The sequence below is a fragment of the Charadrius vociferus genome, unplaced genomic scaffold (genome assembly GCF_000708025.1).
Source record: "Charadrius vociferus isolate BGI_N301 unplaced genomic scaffold, ASM70802v2 scaffold276, whole genome shotgun sequence".
Lineage (NCBI taxonomy): Eukaryota > Metazoa > Chordata > Aves > Charadriiformes > Charadriidae > Charadrius > Charadrius vociferus.
Window position 1 is genome coordinate 1,674,950 of NW_009649075.1, and position 9,344 is coordinate 1,684,293.

Below are 9,344 nucleotides of genomic sequence, written 5' to 3' on the forward strand. Positions count from 1 at the left end.
ATGCCGCGTGTGGGAGCCGCCACCCGCCGCGGGGTACGGAACTGGCAGTTTGTGTTAACGCTCTCCAAAAAAAAGTCAGTATATGCCGCGTTCTGGGTTCATCGGTGCTGTTATTTAAGGTGGCATTACTGGTAAATGCAGTTTTCTGTAATGTGCATACGTAAAAAGAAAAGGCAGAATGAGCCATTTGTGAAAACTCCCACACGTCCCAGCTCCTGCAGAACTGTGACCGGCCCTAGCAAATTCCAGCACTTCAGTCTGAAAAGAATCATCAGATTGTGGAAAATCAATGTTCTCCGATTGTTACGCGTTCTTGAGAGTTGTGCATTCGCTGGGCATTGCGTGAGTAACACAGAGCAGAGTTTATGTGACAGGCTGAGAGAGTTGGGGTGGTTCAGCCTGGAGAAGAGAAGGCTCCGCAGAGACCTGAGAGCCCCTTCCAGTATCTGAAGGGGTTACAAGAAAGCTGGAGAAGGGCATGTAGTGATAGGGCGAGGGGGAATAGCTTCAAACTGGAAGAAGGTAGGTTTAGATTAGATATTAGGAAGAAATGTTTCACTCTGAGGGTGGTGAGACACCGGCCCAGGTTGCCCAGAGAAGCTGTGGCTGCCCCATCCCTGGAGGTGTTCAAGGCCAGGTTAGATGGGGCTTTGAGCAACCTGGGCTGGTGGGAGGTGTCCCTGCCCATGCCATGGCAGGGGGTTTGGAGCTAGGTGATCTTTAAGGTCCCTTCCAGCCTAAACCATTGGAGTGATAGGACAAGGGGTAATGGTTTTAAACTAAAAGAGGGGAGATTTACACTAGATATAAGGAAGAAATTGTTTATGCTGAGGGTGGTAAAGCACTGGCCCAGGTTGCCCAGAGAGGTGGTAGGTGCCCCATCCCTGGAAACATTCCAGGTCAGGTTGGACGGGGCTTTGAGCAACCCGATCTGGTGAAAGATGTCCCTGCATATTGCAGGGGGTCAGACTAGATGACCTTTAAAGGTCCTTTCCAAGACAAACCCTTCTATGATTCTATGATAAATAAGTCAAACTCTCAAAAATAAGCTTGAGCAAAATTATTCAAGGATTTGCAAAAAGCCTGAAAGCTCAGAATCCTAAAATGACAATTTTCCATTTTGCTGGTAGCAAAGCGTATCCAACAGCTTTACAGTTATTATTGTAATGCTCCTTCATAAAAATCTGAGGATTTATTAGACCATTGCGAGTAAAAACTAAGGTAGGCAAGAGGGACTTGACCTCTTCTATCCATACCTTCCTCACAATCAGAAACAACTCCAAGTTTCACTAAATGAAGATTTGACACTACTTACTGCTGGAGGTGATAAGTGCAGAGTGTTGCAGCACTTAGCTTGTGGGTATTTTTTAACCCTATTAGTGGGGTCACCAGCTCTGAATTTAAGCATTTACTTAAACTTCCTATACAAGGCACAGGGTAAATGTCTACATTTTTAGTATCTAACTCAAAGTAGCAAATAAATGCATCCTTCCATTAGGATGTAATATCCTAACGGACCTCTGTCATTGTTAGGTGCTTAAAGATGGGATTTCACAAATGACTTGCATGAACCTGCCTTGTCTGTCCCTCACTCCAGTGTTGCCATGGCCTCCCAATGTGAAAGCACTCAGACCTGTGCTGAGAGGTCCATAGAACCATAGAATCCTCTAGGTTGGAAGGGACCTTTCAGATCATCAAGTCCAACCTTCAACCTAACACTGCCAAAACCACCACCATGAGACGATCTGACTGAAAACTAACAACTTTCAATCAAATGAAAAATGAACGTGCCAACGAAGATAGTCTGGGAAATTAGTAACAGAAGTGTGCAGACAAACAACAAAATTATAGGCTTAGTAGAGACCAGCCATAATTTGCTTATGAAGGAAGTTCATATATAGTATATAACTACATTCTAAATATCGGGAAGCAGAAACTGGCATTTGTTCAAGGGCATCAGGATCTCAGAGTAACTCCTGCTACAGCACCTCTGGAAATGCACAGCTTGTCAATAGGCTAAAAAAACCTGCAGGAGACCCAAGCTATTAAATAAGAAAGGTTGCCTCCTAAGTGGATCCCACACCAGTTTACATTTATATATGTGAGGAAGGAACCGAAGATTAGACCAATCCACATAAGGAGCTGCTCAGATAGCTTTTACTTTCTATCTAAAGCTACTGCCTGCAAAGAAACCCAACAATGTTAGATTCTGCATCTGGAACGTCTGTTCCACTGAAAATATCCTGTGTTAAACAGAAAGTAACTTATTTTGCGGGATTGAAATAGTGGCTATGTATCATTGCTCTCTTCAGACAGTGGAGGAAATCTAGCTTCACTGAACTTGCAAGTTCTCTGTATTCCAGGGATTCTTGTTGCAATGATCAGCATGTTTAGCACTGTTGTACTGAAATTGAATGTATTTGGGGACAGTATGAAAGCATTCCTATTGCTTATGGATAGAAGGAAAGGTGAATGCTATGGCCCAGCTTCTCCTATTCTCTTTTAGTGGTGAAAGTAGGAATGGAAATTTGCTTGGGCCCTAACAGAGGGAGGAAGAACACTGATAAAGGTTCTGATATAACAGTCCCTAATCTAAAAATTATTGAAAATGCTGATGCATTGTTAAAAAAAAAATTATGAAGACCTAAAATGTAAATGTGACATTCACATAAGCTTAGGCTTTGGGTGGTAATGACGTTAATTAAATGAGATTTGCCTACCTCCTTGCTTCATGGCTGTCTTGCTGCATCTATTGAGTGACACTGATAAGGCTGCTCTGTAGGGGCTCAGAATAAAGTTATGATGAAAACAAATCACTGTGTAATAAGAAAGCTAGAAAACCCCAGTTTTAATGCTTCCCAAAGTGCTCTGAAGCCCAGCTACCCAGTCAGGATTGCTGGTTAATAAAGCTCAATTCTGAGGCAGACCAAGGGGTAAAGTCTAGAAACTTGCAGCGTGATGTGCTTTTCACCTCTGATCCTGTAACTGTCTATACTTTGTACAGTCTGTTTAACACATCACTATCATTTTGGAGCAGAACAGTCTCCATTCTAAATTAATCAATAGCAAATAGATGGGGGCTTAAAAAAAAAAAAAAAAAAAAAAGTACGTGCTTCTGTGCATTCTACAATTCCAGGGCAGTGAGTTACTTCCAGGGTGATGAGTTACTGGGACTTGGTCCAGAAAGGCAATGTTCTGTTTTAGGATGATAATAAAAATGTGTTGCTAGCAAGCTGTTATAGAATAGCACAGGAGTGTCTTTGTGATAAACAAAACAAGTAACTTGGGTATGAAATGTCCCTGAGGTGGATATTTTACACTTAGAGGATGGTAAAGAGCAGCGGCAGAGATTTGGCTAGATATACTTGTGCATTACTCACCAGCCAAGAAGGGAAAACGTCAGCAAGGTGTGGATGAACTGAGGTGGTTCTTCCTTTCTTAAAACAGCCTTTTCCGAGCTCTCAAGGCTGCACTTTTTCAATGGCCAATAACTGACCATGAGTTTGAGGGACTTTGCATTCTGCCTGCACCCGAAGTTTCAGGGCCCTCGCTGTTACCCCACACTTCAACATCACAGCACGACACACCTGGTATCGAGTTCCAGTTCACAGAGTAAGCTCTCACACAGGTTGGTAACAGGGCTGACAAACCAGGATCAGGGCCTTCTGGAGTTAGTATACAGCCTACGGACTGTCAATAGCAGGACAATAGTACTTTAACCAGACATTGGATAGTGATTGTTCTATGGTTCTAGAAAACTGCATCATATTGTGACTTGATACTAGGGAAGCAAGAACAAGTAGGGTAGGCAAAATGGCAAAGTCTTATATCTGTGACCTGAAGACAACATTTCAAAACATGGATCAACACATGAGCTAAAAACTTAGCCCAAGATAAGACCAGCAGGCAAGGAAGTCATTTGCGTGCCGAAAAAGGAGAAAAGATGTGACTGCTTGACAGAAAAGAAAGAAAACCAAAAAAGATGAGATTCCCCTAGCCTCCATATGGGCTTTGTTTTGCCCAGAATCACTTACATCTGTATAGACACCATAGTCTCCTAAGAGCAATCACTGTATGACAGTGAGAGGACATAAAAGTAGATAAGTCATATTAGGTAGTTACAGTAGATACAGTCCACCTTAATTTCTGTACAGTTCCCTTTCTTTCTCCAGTAGTTCATTTTTTTTTTTTTTTTTGTTTAAACTGTTGAAATGGTCTAAATTGTTCACTCGCCCTGGGAGGATCCTAATTTGGCTATTTCTCCTGGCTTTAGCAATTAGCCACACTAATGAACTTCAGGTTGTTGATCATCATCAACAGGGTAGGAAGGCTCTACAGAGGGATCTGTACAGGCTGGAAGGATGGGCCGAGGCCAGTGGTATGAAGTTCAACAAGGCCAAGTGCCGGCTCCTGCACTTGGGTCACAATGACCCCATGCACCGCTACGGGCTTGGGGTGGAGCGGCTGGAAAGCTGCCCAGCAGAAAAGGACCTGGGGGTGTTGGTGGAGGGCCGGCTGAGTGTGAGCCAGCAGTGTGCTCAGGGGGCCAAGAAGGCCAAAAACATCCTGGCTCTTATCAGTAGTGGGGCCAGCAGGACTAGGGCAGTGATTGTTCCCCTGTACTTGGTACTGGTGAGACCTCACCTTGAATCTGCGTTCGCTTTTGGGCACCTTACTACAAGGAAGACATGGAGGTGCTGGAGTGTGTCGTAAGATGAGCAACAAAGCTGGTGAGGGGTCTAGAGCACAAGTCCTCTGAGCAGCAGCTGAGGGAACTGGGGTTGTTTAGTCTGGAGAAAAAGAAAGATGTGGAGAAGAGACCTTATTGCTCTCTGCAACTACTTGAAAGGAGGCTATAGCAAGGAGGGGGGGCATCAGTCTCTTCTCCCAAGTAACAAGCAATAGGACAAGGGGAAGTGGCCTCAAGTTGCACCAGGGGAGGTTTAGACTGGATCTTAGGAAAAATTTCTTCCCCGAAAGGGTTGTCAAGCATTGGAACAAGCTGTCCAGGGAACTGATTGAGTCACCATCCCTGGAGGTATTTAAAAGACATGTGATGTAGCACTGAGGGACATGGTTTAGTGGTGAACTTGGTAGTGATAGGTTAACGGTTGGACTCAATGATCTTAAATGTCTTTTCCAACCTAAACAATTCTATGATTCACGCCAACACCTTCACCCAAAGACAACTGGTTAAAGTCTTTCTGACTCCCAAGGGAGAGGTGTTGGTAGATAATCAGGTTGCCCCGATTTGTTCGAGTTATGTGCTGTTAACTAGAAAAGTCATCCCTTCCTGCAAATGTTTTCCACTGTTTGTTGCAGTTGCACCTACTGTGCCATACTGAGTCTGGTGGGGGTTTTTTTTGGAATTTGACAAAACAGCTGTAGACCATTAAGTTATTTTCTCCAAGTTTGTTCATGAACAGTCTCGGGTACAGTATTTGCTTCCCTTATCTTCTTTTTGGAAACTACTTTTCTCCCTAGCTGGGTTTTTGGTTTTGTTCTCCTGATAACTAGGTTATTACAACAAAGAACAAAACTCTTTTACTACTCAAAATGGTAATAATCAGCATACCTAACATATCCCCAATAGGTGGTGCTGCATCGTTTTCATAGTGTTTACTCATTGTATTGTTGGCTCTGATCACCTAGAAAAGTTGTCTTTCCTGACTGAACTAAAGTTAATAATCTAATAATAATAAATATTTTGGGTTGTTGTTGTTTGGGTTTTTTTTTTTCATAAGTAAGTATTGCAATTCATTTGGCAAAAGAAATCAAGTGTGGCTTTGTAGCTTAGTAATTAGGACAGTCATGGCTGTGCAGAGACAAAAATCAGGTTTTGGTCTCTCTATCATCAATTAATTGTGATTAAATCAGAAATTGTAAAATAATAAACAGTCCGTGGGGAGGGGACCAGAACCCTCAAAGTCTTTGTAACCATGTGAACACATCAGATCATAGAGTAAGGGTCGTCTTCACTTTTTTTTCTGATCCCACTCATTTTTTATTCTCATGCAAAGCAGAACACGGAATGTGAGAAGTCTAATGTACATGCTCCAGGATAATATCTTAAAAGTTAGGCCAGTTCAGAGCTGGAAAACGTAAGCTTAAATCCCCACAGAGTCAAGAATAAAATTTACATCTTTCTGTTTCAAGTAAATTTTTTTTCCCACTGTGTCATTGTTATCAATGACTAAAAGACATTCATAAACTGTAGGGTTTTAAAATTAATTTAGTTTCAAAAGAGAAGGGTTGTTACCTAGTGAGATCAATGTATGTTTTCTCACCAAAAGAAAAGTTTGTCACTAGCCTATTTGTATATAAAATGTTTCCCCAGAGTGCTCCTGCTGATATAAATGATTTTAAAAAGCTGTTTCTAAATACCATCTTTGCTTCTGAAGTTGTTAGAACATGCTGTTTTTCCAAAACTAATAATTCCTTCTTTGAGAGTTATGAGTTCTGGGAAATGTCAGCTTGAAATACAGCAGTTGTGATAGGTATTATGTCAGTCACTCAATTTTTTTCTTTAAAGAAACCTGATTTTAAGTATTTAAGCAGTTCTTCTTATACTACTATATAATCGTTAATATAACGTATAAAAAGCATGCATAAAAGAATGCTTTTGAAACACTATTTCAGACAAAACCTTTTGGAAAACTGAGGTCTTTTTTGGGTGAAATTGCCTGGTAAGATATAATTAGGTTTCACTGTGCACCAAAACATCAATTGTGAGTGACAAAAAACATTAGAAATAAAGCAAGTGACAAGGCCCAAAATGAGTATGCGTCCTGTTACTTCAAGAACAAAGGTAGAAGAAAGCTGTAACCCTCTTTTCCTCAGTAACACAGAAATGCTGCTGAAAGTGTGCAGTAGCATGAAAATAGCCTGCAGGAACAGCAGGACTTCTACACGAGAAAACAGAGCTTAAATAAAACTATTTAACTAATTTATTATTTAACTGATTGTGCAAGTCTGCAGTCATGTATGCACAGCGATAAGCCCTTTTGCTTATGAAGTGCTAAATCCACAAAAATGAGCTTTAAATCAATACGAGTATATTGCACTCTAGGATGTTCCAGGTATTAATTGCTGTTTTCGGGCTCTCAATTTTCCAGGGATTTTCTGACATCAATTGCAAGAGTATCCTGTGGAGCCCGGGAAGTGTGGGATATGCGTTTATCGTTTTGTGAAACCTCCCCTTATATTTCATCTATCTTCTGTTGCCTGTTAGCTTGCTATTTTCAAACTGCTAGCAAAGTACCACATTCTTTTGCAATTGTGTGAGGTATCTGATGAAGTTCCATGTGGGTACATCCCTTCAGCATGTCAGCTTCACTGGCTGTTGCTTTCAGGCCAGGATTTCACAAGCAGAATGATGTAGAAAGGTGAGATGGAATTACCTGTGTTTATGTGTCCAACAGTCAATTTGTTTTTTTGTCCATCTATAGGACAGAGATGGTAATTTTCCTGGAAGTCTGTATTTGGCTCATTCCACTTGTCTACAAACATGATCTGATGGAGGTCAGCTTCAGTGCTGCTTGTCAGGGTGACCAAATTAGTCAAGTGGACTTTTCTAGAAACATATCAGGGTATTTTTATGCTCTCTTTTACTTAAACACAGAAGGTCTAACAGGCACAGTAATATGTGTAACGTTATCTTGCTAATCAGATTAAGAGATTGATTTAAATGTAGTATAAAAAAAAACCCAAACTTAGATGTCACCTCAATATATAGTACTATCTAATATAGCAGAAAGGCTGAATTTGCCGCAGATAACTCTCTTCTGGCTCTTAGTTTTGGGGATTCCCCCACATACACCCCCGCCTCATTTTCAACTTCTAGCAAGGTTATATAGCATAAACCAGAAATTATTGGTGGTTATGCAAAAATGTTACCCAACTCCTCAGAAAGGGGAAAACAGCAACCCTTGGCAAGTCTATCTTCAAAGTTTATCTGTGTAATTTTGCTAGAGCTACTTGGCTTTACTCTAGAACTAAAGTTGACCCATGATTTTGTCCTTTATTTGTTCATAGTTACTGGTAAACCTCTACTTTCCAGCAACTTGAGGAGCTTGGAATGCTGACAAATCCAAAATCACTCCAGTGGAAACTCTAGTGGTGACAATGGTTTCAGGAACAGTAGACTTGAAGTGGAAGCTGAGCTGTTAATAGCAACCCTTGAATATCTACAAGTATGACCCAAAGGGAAGAGTAAACATATAGTTGATGTAACTTTGGAACAGTGAGATGTTTCTATATCACTTCGAAGACAAATAGATGAAGGAGCATGTTATTTGGTTTGACGAACCATACGAGCAGTATGTTCGCCTTGTCCTTTGACAGATAATATTTACTGAAGGAATTCAGTTGACTTTGAAGGGGGCTTGACTGTTCTGGGATGAGAACTGCATTATTTTTTTTAAAGGCTTCCACATCAAAATGGAGCAGATGAATTGAAGTATGGATCATAGCTGCTATACTGTAATTCTGTACGCAACACTTTCTGGTGGAAATGAGTATCATTAACTTGCTTTTTGCCTCCTTATCAGGTTTAAAATTTTATTTTCCTCTTTTCCCCTCCTGAAAGGAAGAAGTACCAATGAGGTGATTACAAAAGGATGACAGTTCCTGCAGGAATCATCATCATCACTGATACCCCCTGGGGCTCAGTGCATCAGACTGACCAATACTATGCCTCTTTCACCTTATTGCTAGTTGGCATTCCCCCGTACTAAACTTCACATATATATGGCCAGAGTTTATCTGGTTGTACAAGACAGTAAGGTACCACACCACAGCTGGGTTTCATAGATACAACAAAAAGTGGATGGGGTATGAAGCTCTGAGATCCATGAGGTGACTAATCTGAGGTTTTCACAGCAGTGTGGCCTTTGTCTCATAGGGCATTGGGGAGGAAGAAATGAAACAATCAAATCCAATTTTCAAGTAAGCAGGGCATTCAAGATGAATCAGTATGTGTAATATTGATGCTGTTCCAGCATTCCTTTTAAACATGCATAACTAGGCAGACTGCCTTGAAGGAGAGGTAGCGAAGAGTGAGAGGCACTTAAGTTTTTCCAAGGTCTCAGTGAAAGACAGAACAAGTCCCCAGCAGTCCCGGCTGCAGCATACACTTTGGTTTAGTTTGACTGTCGATGTCGCTCCTGCCTCCTGCAGAGGCTTGGTACAAACGAACCATGGTTCATCTTGGTGGCTGACTCCAGGGCCTAGAAAGGATCCTGCTACAAACATTTCACGTCTGGTTAGCCACATTAGCAGGCTGTAAGAAGAGCAAAGCACCAACGTGCGTGGGTACCGAGGGCAGGGCTGGGGAAGAGCTCTTC